Source organism: Danio aesculapii, chromosome 20 (assembly GCF_903798145.1).
Source record: "Danio aesculapii chromosome 20, fDanAes4.1, whole genome shotgun sequence".
Classification (NCBI taxonomy): domain Eukaryota; kingdom Metazoa; phylum Chordata; class Actinopteri; order Cypriniformes; family Danionidae; genus Danio; species Danio aesculapii.
In genome coordinates this window covers 47,918,924-47,932,162 of record NC_079454.1, presented here as the reverse complement: position 1 = coordinate 47,932,162, position 13,239 = coordinate 47,918,924, and the positions used below count along the sequence as shown (strand labels likewise).

The following is a 13,239-nucleotide window of genomic DNA, read 5'->3' as shown; positions in this document are numbered from 1 at the left end:
CATAACAAACTGGCCAGCACATTCAACTGTCCTCGGTGTAAATTTATCCATTTGAATAATAAAAAAATGTAAACATAAACATAATAATAATAATAATAATCATAATAATAATAATAATAATAACAAAAACAACAATAATAATAATAAAAATAACGTAGAGCTTCTCAATTTTTGTAGTCTCTCTTGTAAAGTAGTACATTTAAAAATTCATAGATAACAACAATAGCTTAATTACAATTAACCTTAATATGCTTCAGAATTACCGTTTAATGTTTTACTCCTTCATTGGTCATTTTTCCTTTTAAGAATAAGGTCCAAGATTTAGAATAAAAGTTAATTGTAAAATGTTAACTCTGTTTAACAATACAGTTGGTCAGCAGTGAAAGATGACTTCACTCATGTCAGATTGCGCTTAGTCTTAAATAGGCATGGGACGATAACCGTTTTCAAGGTATACCGCGGTTTGAAAAAGGTATTTAAACCGCCAAAATTTTATGCTATACTGTTCCTACGGTATATGTAAGATTTTTTTGTTTTTTTTACATTTTTGTTTTTTAGGACAACAGTATCTCCAGCAAAAAAGATACCCAAATATGCTGTTTTAAATTGTAATGAAATCTCTGTTATTGAAACTAACAAAGAAAGCAGAAGTCAATGATTCATTTGAATTATTTAGCCTCACATTTTACCGACTGCTCCAAACTATTTTAAATGTTTCTCAAAATAAAATATATTGTGTTCAAAGGGAAAAAAGTTTTTGTTTTTCACCCAGACATTTAAAAAGAACTTATTTTAGAGCAGTAATCACAAAACCGTTAAACAGTGATATTTTTATCCAAGGTTATCATACCGTCAGGATCTTATACCGGCCCATGCCTACTCTTAAAGCCGTCTTCGATGAGTTATTTTCACAATTTATGATGGTATAGCAGTCAAAATAGGATAAATGAGCTCATGTATGGGAAAAAATTCTGGACCTTTGTCTTTCGAACCACCTGAACCCCACCCCATGGTGCACATGCATACAAAAATCACACACATACACACACACACAAAAAACCCCTCAAACTCTGAAACAAATCACACAGACACACAAATATCACATACACACATACAAAAAAAAAACACACGCGCAAAAATAATAAAGCAGACACACGCACAAAAAGCATACACGTACAAAAACAAAACAGAAAAGATGCAATCACTTTCAAAATTTCAGACACACACACACCGAAAATCTAAACCAGACAAAAATATACACAGACACAAAATCACACATACACACACAATACCACACAAAAATGCAAAAATAAATAATTCACATGCACACAAAAAAAATCATACACACAAATAAACACCAAATACTCAAAACAAAATAAAAAAATTAAAAACACACACATGCACAAGAAAAAAAAAACACAAACACAAATAACACAGACACACAAATATCACATACATACAAAAAAACACATATAAATAAAAGAGAAAGAAATTACACAAACACAAATCACACGTACAAAAAGCATTTACAAAAAAACACACACGTACAAAAACAACACAGAAAAGATGCAATCACATTCAAAATGTCACAGACACACACACAGAAAATCTCAAACACACAAAACAAGCAAAAATCACACACAAAGGCACACAAAATCCTTCATATATATATATATATATATATATATATATATATATATATATATATATATATATATATATATATATATATATATATATATATATATATATATATATATATATATATATATATATATACACACATACATATACACACACACACAATTCCACACAATAATTATTCACACACATAACATCAAACACACAAATAAAACAACAAACACTCAAACAAAAAAAATATATAAAAATCACAAACACAAAAAGCACACAAAAGCACAAAAAAATATCACAAACACTCAAACACAAATCACACAGACACACAAAAACCACATACAGACATGCAAAAATTATAAAAATCACAAACACAAATAAACACACATACACAAAAAAAATTTAAATCACACACACACACAAAAAACGCACACAAACAATTATTTTTAAATCACATAAACATAAAAAAAAAGAAATCACACACACAATCAAAACAAAAACATGCAATCACACTCAAAATGTCACAGACACACACACACACACACACACACACACACACACACACAGAAAATCTAAAACACACAAAACAGGCAAAAATCACAGAAGAAAAAAAAATACTTATACACACACACACAATCCCCCCAAAACACATGCAAATCACACACACAGACATCCAGTTTGCCTGTGCTAAATTAACAACACACTTCTGCAAGGACTACAGGACCCACACGCAGTATTTGATCTGCTGACACACACTACATCACTCCACACACACTCCTGATAGCAGCCGGATATGAGCACAGTGTGTGTGTGTGTGTGTGTGTGTGTGTGTGTGTGTAATGAGCTCTTAACATTGTGTGTGTAAAGTGCACACGGTCAAGTTTCCTTTGATAGAAATTCAATTACTTTTACATTCTAAAAATACCTTTAGGGATGATTATCCTGCACCTGATTTGGCAACACAAGTAAGCTTCTTTCTGTGAATGCATAAGATTTCCACCTCATTAGCTGCTAAATAACCAGAACAAAAACAAGTGTGGGAATCTGTGAACTATTTGCACTAAAAAACAGCATTCATGATAGGGCTGCAAAATATATCTACTCAGCATCGATATCGCCACGTATTCATGTGTGCGAGTATACGCAGTGTTGAGTCTGGATAATAACTGATCATTTGCATGGGTTTTTGAGGCATGTGACTGTGAGAATTTTTAAAGCATTCAGACATAAGAAACCATTAGTACCATTAGTGACTTTAATAACTATACATTTTAATGAATTCATTTTATTTTTTCGATTACTGTATCTGAATCAGGACTGCACAATATATCGTTTCAGCATCGATATCGCAATGTGCACATTCGCAATAGTCACATCGTAGGATCTGCAATGTTGAGTTGGGGTAATATAGTTTAGGATTATATATAGTACATTGGAATTATGTAGCCATTACTGCAAATCGCTGGAGAACTACAACTCAGCCACTAAACGAACTACAACTGCCAGCATGCACCACACACACACACCGGTTCCTAATCCCGACTGATTGCAAACACGCACAACTAAAGCTGCTCGAGGACCCATTATATGCACTATTTAAACAGCGCACACACTGACATTGCGGATTCTTGTTACCTGTAACCATTACAAATGGTTTTCCTTGCCCTGTTTTCCCGTACCGTGTTTGATCTTTGCTTTGTTTACATTTTTTTTAAACGTTAACTGTCTGAACTGATCTCTTGTCTGTTTGTGACTACTCTTTTGGATTACCCCTGATGATTCTGTTTTCCTTGGTGTTTGACCGTTGCCTGCCTGACCATACTTTGTATATTACTGCAGACTTCGACCATAATTGAGCAAAAAAAGAATAATTATTTGCACATGTGTTTAAGCGTTAAGAGACTTTAAAGCATTCGGACACAAGCAATTTTACCATGTAACTTGTAACTTCAATAGGAAACAATTTTATTAAACTGTTTACACAGTAAAGTCTTTGCAGTGTTATTCATGTTTTAATTTTTCAATTTCTGTACCGGAGTATGATTTGACTATTTCCTGAAATCCATAAAGCACTGTTTTTTTCACTTTTATATTTGCTCTATTGCATTAAGCTATGCTTGTAATTTGAATGATGTTTAACAGAGCAAGCAAATTTTCACAGTATGACAATATAACATTTTTTTTAATGGTCTTGCATGTATTTAGGCCATTTTACATATATAACAACTGAAAGTTCTGTTTTGACAATATTGCAAATTCACTAAAAGCTGGCTGGAATTATTAGATAAATAAAACCTTATTTTTTAACAGGAATATTTATTAATATAACTTCTTATAATTCACTCATTGCTATAAACAGTAGTTTATAGACCTTTTTCTTTTTAGTAAAGGAGTATTAGATTTATAGGCGTGCATTTTAATTCTTATGAATTAAACATGCGCTCCAAACTATGATATATGTTCTTGATTGAGTCATGTTGAACTCTTCTTTCATCATTTGCAAATGTTTCCAGATTGCATTGTAATTTTTCATAATATTTCACAATATTTATATTTCTGTTATATTATTTTCCGTGGCGGTTCATTCCGCTGTGGAGACCCCTGCTAAATAAGGGACTAAACCAGAGTAAAATGAATGGATGCATTATTTTCTCTAAAGCTGCTTCTGGCCATGACATGTCCACACTAAATGCTTATAAGAGACGTGTTTAAGGTATTATATGCAGCATCCTTCATTTATTCTCTTAGGTAAGGCAAGATCTTCTCTTAAGGGTTATACTTAGAGGGAAAATGTGCTCAATGCATTATAAAGCTTGAAGCATTAGAATCGGTATACCATGACAAGGAATCGGTACTCCGGCTGCAAAAATCCTGATAGGAGCATCCGTTGCTTTGACCCAACTTGGCTGTCAGAGCAGTATACTTAAGTAAAGGTAAAGTATAAAAGTATACTTTATTTAGTAAATAATTAAGCCCAAGATACACTGCAGTGACAAAATCAGAAGACAAACAAGCAAAAGTATATGCGCAAAAAAATGATATCAGGCTGTCTATCTGAACAAAAAATACAGTTAAGAAAATAAACCAATTTATTCTTGTATGTTGTTGTCATTTGGATTATTAGTTTGTGTTTATTCATGATAATAAAACAAAAAAACAGTTTAATTTATTATTTTAATAATAAAAAACATGAACATTCTCTCTCTCTCTCTTTTAAAAATAAATGAGAATATATAATAAATAATATATAAAATAAACTTTTTCTCATCCATCCAAACCATTTGATTCAAGATTTTATTAGTATATAATAGTTTATATAATTATATAGTTTATATAGTATATAGTATAGTAACAATTATTAATTCTAAACAGAACAAATTCAATATTTAACATTTATGCCCTTAAATTTACTGTATGTATGTTTTTTTAATCAGGTAGAAATGCCTTACGGGGACTCAAAACAACTAAAAAGTTTAAGATGATAATAATAATAATAATAATAATAATAACAATAATAATAATAATAAATTATTTTAAAATGTAAGCAGTTTAACCACACTGTAAAAAATGCTTCCACACAATTTCTGCATGTTCTCCCAACACAATTCGATTGTGTTTACTTAATAGTTTTTACAAATTTCAATGGATTGAACATAAAACAATTAAGTTGTCCTAAAACACTCAAGAATTGTGTTGACTCAGCTCATTGAACAAATAGCAAACGCATTTTTAAATGGTGCAGGCAAAGCATTCATAGATCAAATCTGCACGATTACACAAAACACTGAATGAAGCTTTGGGTACTTCAGAGGAAGGAAATGAACAGTTGTAAAGTGAGCATTTGTTTGTGTCAGATCAGCAGCTGTGGCTCCACCCACACACACTCTCGCTCACTCCCTATATGGGCATAGCTGGAGCAGGAAGTCACGTGACCCTGCTGCTTCTGCTGAGACGCACAAACGAAGAACTGAACAAATGGAGAATTAAAGTGCAGAATGCAGAAGAGACAGAGCTCTGGAAAAGAAAGAGAAAAAGAGAAACAAGTGAACGAAAGAAAAAGAGGGAAAGATAAAAATAGAGAAAACTGAAAATGAATGCTTATGCAAAAGAAACATTGGTCTGGTAAAAAAAATTTAATGAAATGGAGAAACTTTAAAAGAAAGAGCTAAAGAAACTAAAGCAGGGGATAATTTTATTGAACAACGCTGAAAAATGAATAGATTTACTAAAATAAAGAAATAAAAACAAAAACAAAGCAAAAAATCAACTGTATTCTTATACGACTGTATATATATATATATATATATCAGAATCAGAATCAGTTTTATTGCCAAGGAATTTGTTTAGGCTACAGAAGCTTCCAGTGTACATAAAGTGACAAGTGACAACACAAAATAAATCTGAAAAAATAAAATAATAATAAAAAATGATGAACATTAAACAGATGCGGTTAGTGAAGAAACCTGGATGTTGAGTTGTATGTACAGATTGTTATAAATATACAGGTTATAAGGTGCTGTGTACAAGTGCGAATGTAGAAGGTATTGCATTGTATATTGATATAAGGTGCTGTGTACAAGTGCGTATGAGAAAGTATTGCACATATTTATTGCACAGTAGGGGAATATTTAACTGTTCATAAGGTAGACAGCCTGAGGAAAGAAACTTTTCCTGTGTCTGGCTGTTTTTGTGCTCGGTGCTCTGAAGCGCCGACCAGACGGTAACAGTTCGAACAGGTAGTGTGCTGGGTGTGAGGTGTCCAGAGTGATTTTGCGAGCCCTTTTACTCACTCTGGAAGAGTACAGTTCTTGAAGTGTAGGAAGGGTTGTGCCAGTGATTCATTCAGCAGTCCGGACTAAAGTGCCTATATATATATATATATATATATATATATATATATATATATATATATATATATATATATATATATATATATATATATATATATATGAACTGTATATATATACAAATACATTTCAAATAGTTTAATCAGATAATTTTTTTTTTAAGTGTGATGCAAAACAAGTACCAGCTATTTCTTAAATTAAGTATTTTAAGTCAAATAATGTTCCTCAATATCAACATCTACCCTATTATTGTTTTTTTTTTAATTTACTAAAAACTAAAGTGATGTCATTTTCAGCAATAAAAATATACAAATAATGATCTGTATTTAAACTGGTCTTGCTTTGTATCACACGTTTCATCTAGTTTGTTGAAATTGTGTGAGTTGGCCTGTCACGATATTTATTTTTTGCTGTACAAAAGCTTGCACCAAAATACATTGCGTTAAACAATATTATTGTCATTCTCAGACCATTTTATGCCATTCATTATATAATGACAGGATGACAATATACTGCACACTTCCAAAGAACATAATATTTTGCTCTTAAGAGTATTTCATTTAATTATATAGTCAATTTAGGAAATTAAATAGCGAGGCATTGGAATCAGAATGTGAAAGCACATTTCCTAAATAAATAATAATAATAAATGTTAACACAAAAGTGCAAGGTCAAAAGTAGATCTATTTTCAGTTGTCAGACATCCACATGGAAATATATTACATATGTAAATACAGTCATTTATAGTAAATATCTATACGGACACCTCCAATAGAGATCGAGCTGTTGTGCAATTACACTGAAATAAATTATTCAAAGATGATTCTTTGGATTTACTCAATCTTTTTACGTTAAGTGGTTGTAAACAATTTATTTAAGCTGAATTTAAACAAAGAAATTAAAGTTGAACATTGCTCAATTTAATTAGTTTGTTTAAATTCAACACAAATAAATTGTTTGCAACAGTTTTGCATGCAACACTTTTTTCAGTGTAGCTAAAATGTTGCTAGAAATAATTATGTATGCACTGTAAAAAATGAATCTTGAGGCTTGTAATTTTCATTAAAAAAATTAATGAGGTCATTAAAAATAATGAGCATATTTTCTTTAAAAATTTGATATTCTGGATTTATTATAAAATATTAAGAAGATTTCGCTAATATAACTAAGATTTAAATTTTACTTATTTTTTTAAGCAAACTAGTGCAATTACTAAGCTTAATTTGAGAAACCAGTTAAGCTAATAAAATTGAGGAAAGATGGCTTCACGTTTATTTTAAGAAAATTCACTCAATTATGTGAATTTGATTGAGATGTTTGCATTTGAATCTCAACAACGGCAGTGATCAGACGACATTTTGAAGGAGCAGATCAACAGCGAGCATGTTAAGAGGTAAGCATTAACAGTTTATCATTTTATTGTCTTAAATAACCTAAGCTCTTTCAGGAAAGACACATGCTGTTCAAGCTTGTTCAGGAGCTTAGTTTTTGCCATATGATGTATATAGGGATACACGGGTAGTTTTAACCACCCATTCCTATTTGAAATTGATTTGCTTCAATATTCATTCTGAATTATATAATGAAGTTGAACAAATTATTTGTATTGTAATATTTAACAGCAATGATCAGGCAACAGTTAAGCAGATGAACAACAGTGAGCTTGTTAAGTGGTAAATCTAAGCTAAGCTAAGCTAAGTTAGCTAGCTATTCAATGGGGTTTATGTACAGCTAGTGCTTTTCCATTTCATAAGGTTCCTTTTACAGCATTGCTGATGTAATGTAATGAACTGTTTATATATAATACTGTACATAAATACTAATATTTGTTTGCTTCATTTTTCAGTTTAATGAAGAAAACTTTCGCAGTGTTTTCCCACTAAAGAGGAGCAGTTTATTGAGGCAGATTTTGATAAAGAGAATGGGTGCCATACATCAGGTATTTTTAATAATGTTATTTGTGTATTATTATTATTATTATTATTATTATTATTATTATTATTATTATTATTATTATTATTATTACTAATTTCTACACTTTTTTGCATCAGACCTCACATTAAATCAGGGATGAAACGAGAGATGTCGTCCTCTGTTGCTGGTCTATCTGTATGAATAAGAGGAAGAGCTCATCCAGGAGTGCAATGTAAGTGTCTCAAACTGTTTCAGATATTTATGATCTTCCGAAAACTGCATTTTATATTTTTGCATGCTTACAAAAAAATATATAGCTCAAGCATTACACTGTTGAATGCACTATTCCTTGTATAAACATGGTTTGTTTTTATAAATGTCTGTACACTAGTATACATTTAAACACCCTGTCCATTATAAGTCAAAATACTTGTGTATTTGTGTCAGTCAGCAACATCTACTCAAACATTATGAAGAATTACTGTTCACAGATATAAAAAGAAATGGTTTATTTCATTAATATATTTCCTTAATGTGTTTTAGTAAACCTTAAACATTTGAAATGTACAACTGCATAATTTCAATATAATAAACGTAAATGTTTATTTTACAGTGAGGGAATGCACAGAGAATTGCTGTCTGTCAGAGGGATGACCAACCATGAGGACTTCTGCATTGTCTTGGAGGATAAGTGAGTCATGGCTAGCCTGGAAAATCTAGAATCGCTGAACTGGATTTATACAAATATTCCACAAATTAAAATCACTTACAAAGAAATGAATATTAAGTTTGCAATACACAAATTCTGTCAAATATTGTCTAAAATGTGACTATTCCTACAAAGGAAAGTTGACAGGTCAGTTTTTTCCATGACATGGATAAAGGAATTTTTATCAGAGATTAGCATTGCTGTAAATTTTATATAGATTTGTTTAACATATTGTACCATTTTGTTATCAGTGTAACATGTAATAAAATGATATTTGGCCTAAATGTATTGTGTATGTTTTTCATTATACATTATATATTTTACATTTTATGAATGAGTAATTTTCAGTAATAAATTTGAGTAAATGGTGATTTATTTGCATATATTATAAAAGCACATTCCACTAATAATATTAAAATCATCATCTATCACTTAAAAAAACTAGTAATTTTCACATGATTCTTTCAAGTGGTTTTCGTTAAAAAAAATAAATATGAGTAAATGGTGGTGGATTTGCTTAAATTATAAAAGCACATTCCGCTAATAATATTAAAATCTTCATTTATCACTCAAAACATTTAGTAATTTTCACATGATTCATTCAAGTTGTTTTTGCTAAAAAAATCAAGTCTTGAAATTTACTTAAAAATAATACGTGCAATAGTGTTACCACAATTTTTTTTTGTAAATAGCACATAAGATTTTTTACAGTGTGGGCGATATACATTGCATCACCAAAAATGACTGAGGTCATGTCCATATGTTGTGCAAGAAGTTAATATATTGATTATTTTGTGTGATATTACAAAACAAATCACAATTCAACATTTAAACACTGAAAATTCAAGTTTTCAAACTAACAGGGGTCAAGAGGAGACGTCTCATTTTGGTGCAGTAAATTAAACAGAAAAAAGTTATTTTATACACACAAGGCATAATAAATTCAAGTAAAGAGATTACTTGATTGTTTCAAATAGCTTTTGTGAAGAAAAAAAATCTAAATAATGTTCAAACTACATTCAGCATAATGCACTGAAAAAAGTGTTGCATGCAAAACTGTTGCAAACAATTTATTTGTGTTCAATTTAAACAAACAAATTAAATTGAGCAATGTTCAACTTAATTTGTTTGTTTAAATTCAGCCCAAATAAATTGTTTACAACCACTTAACGTAAAAAAAATTGAGTAAATCCAAGGAATCATCTTTGAATAATTTTTTTCAGTGTGGAGTTATTCAATTAAAGATGAAACAACAAACAAATTCAGACCTGTAGCTTTTTCTTTTTTTTTTTTAGAAATAAGTAATCTTACTATATTTTCTAATATTTGAAATGATTTAAAAGCCTGGTGATGTGATGACAGTGGCAAAGTACACAAAAATCTATATTTCTGCTGCATGTTCACCTTATTTCTTTAAAATGAACTATAACAACACAATTCTTTATTGTTATATTGTTTTATGTTAAATCCACTTAAACTAAACAGGTTATTTAATACGTAACAATCTATTTGTGTTGGGACAACATGAAGGAATCAAACCAAGCATTTTCACAGAGTAGATTTAAATGACAAATGATGTGTATCAAATCCTTCCTGTTCTAAATATGCCTTTTTATACTATATAAACAATTGTTAATGTTTAATATGTGAACCATTTAACAGAGCAAGGACATTTTTTCATAGTATTTTCTATCATTTTTTCAGAAGAAAGTCTAATTTCTTTTAGTTTGGCTGGAATAATAATAAAAAAAAGGTAAAAAACTGCTATGGTCAATAATATTGGCCCCCTAAAGATTTTTATATTTCAATTGGCTACAGAACAAACCCCTGTTGTCCAATGACTTGCCTAATTAACCTAATTAAATCTTTACAATGCAGCTTTTCTATTGTGCTCTATTAGTGCATGTATTTTTAATTTCTTCTTATCATAAATGTTAAATCAGAAAGCGTTTATACCCTTTTGTATCCATTATGAGAAATTAATGTTGCACTTAACAACATGCTGTAACAAATAAAGTCAGTGTGTTAGATTCCATGTTAAATATAGTTCAAGAGTTCACACTTAGCTGATGATTGATTATAAAGCTTGTTTGGCAAGCTTGTTGGAGAGAGCCCTGAGCTCACAAGATCCTCGAGCCCGGGGCTCCCTCCCATTTGCAAGGCGAGAGGGGAGTTTGAGCTCAGGTAGATCTCGAGAACTCCCCTGCTGTGGTAGCTAATGAACAGATAGTGATTGCTCTTAAAAGATAGCTATTTACCAGGGGCATGTCTATGGTGCTGATTTGGATTAGTCAATTAACTTAAGTTGCATGTTTTTGGACAGTGGGAGGAAACCGGGGAACCCGGGGGAAACCCACGTGAGCACGGGGAGAAATCCGCACAGAAATGTCGGCTGGCTTGGTAAGGACTAGAACCTGTGACGTTCTTGCTGCGAGTCAACAGTGCTAACCACTGGGCCACCATGCCACCCATCTAGGAAAGGGGGAGGAGTAGGGGTGGAAGTGGGAATTCTTCAAAACAAAGATGGCTGTTATCTGGAACTTAGGGTATTTATAGTGGCTTGGGAATCGTCTGATTGGTGAATCATAAATTGATTAATGCGGGACCAGCCGCGAGCAATCATAGGCACGTGATCCTCTCGAAATTAGTTTGTAAATAAACTTCACTTTTAAAATTATTCACCCTCATGTGAAATTTTAAGATCTATCAGTGAAATTTCCAGATATATCAGTGTTGGCATCAGTGAGTAATAAACTGAACTGTGTCGAGTACAGATGACGAGAGGAGCATTTATATGTTGAAGGAGGAGCGAGATCTGAGAACTGAGAGGTGGAGTCTGGATGAGAGCTTAATCTCACTAGGGGCCCAGAGGAACCTCACACACACACACACACACACACACACGCACACACGCACACACGCACACACGCACACACGCACACACGCACACACGCACACACGCACACACGCACACACACACACACACACACACACACACACGGTTAACTAGCTGTGTAAATAAAGACATACCACAGACATGAATCCTTTAAAACAATACATTATTTTCAATACAATAAAATTTTTGCAGTTAAAAGCAAACTTTGATTAGATCTAGAGATAAACATTCCTACTACAGGTGAGCCCACACACACTCTTAAGTTAAAAAAAAAGTTATTTTATTTAGCTGATCGCACTAGTTGTGTCTTTCTTTTTCATTTTTTATTCCTTCTTTCTTTTTAAACCTATATTTGACATATTTTTTAATCAGTTTTCTTTTTTTTTTATTGATTGCATGCGATGATGAAGACATTTTCAAAAGAAATTGCATGCGATGATCAAGACATTTTTAAAGGGAAATTTTGATTGTTTGCATGCGATGATCAAGATATTTTTAAAGTGAGATTTTTATTTATTGCATGCGATGATCAAGATTTTTCAAAAGAAAAAAAAAAACGATTGTTTGCGAGCAGTGATCAAGACATATCCAAAGGAAAATTTCGCTCGATTGTGTGCGATGACAAAGATATTTTTTAAGGAAAATTTTGATTGTTTGCGTGCGATAATCAAGGCCTTTTCAAAAGGCAATTGATCGTTTCCGTGTGACGATCAATTTCGATTGTTTGTTTGTTGTTTGCATGGAATGATCAAGACATTTTCGAAGGAAAATTGATCGTTTGCGTAGGATGATCAAGACATTTTTTAATTATAACTTCGATGGTTTGTGTGTGGTGATCAAGACATTTTCGAAGGAAAATTTTTATCATTTGCATGCGACGATCTAGATGTTTTTTGGAGGAAAATTGAGATCACTTGCGGTGATCAAGATATTTTTTTACAGTGGACAGATGTTGAGAATTAGCAAGTCTGCTTAACAAATGTATTTGGTTGTCCAGCGTGATCAATCTTTGATTAGATTAGACTCACATCTAGACATAAACATTCCTACTACAGGTGAAGTGATCCCACACAAACTCACTATTTGTGTCATTATTTTATTATTATTATATATTTTTTACTTTCTTTTTGAACCAGTTTTTAACTCATTTTTAATCAGTTTCATTCTTTATGTTTGGACTCAAGACATTTTCAAAGGAAAATTTAGATTTGCGTGTGCTGATCAAGACTTTTTTGGTAGGA

The 13,239-nt window shown here is 31.5% G+C and overlaps 1 protein-coding gene and 1 long non-coding RNA gene across 2 annotated transcripts in view; one reads left to right on the top strand and one right to left on the bottom strand.

Moving 5' to 3' along the window:
- lin28b (lin-28 homolog B (C. elegans)) overlaps window positions 1-13,239 on the bottom strand; it is a 50,593-nt gene that overhangs the window by 21,607 nt on the left and 15,747 nt on the right. The window lies entirely within an intron of this gene.
- On the top strand, window positions 7,715-8,699 carry LOC130248097 (uncharacterized). Its single transcript, XR_008839601.1, has 3 exons — window positions 7,715-7,872; window positions 8,326-8,418; window positions 8,531-8,699. It is a non-coding gene; the product is annotated as an uncharacterized LOC130248097 (long non-coding RNA).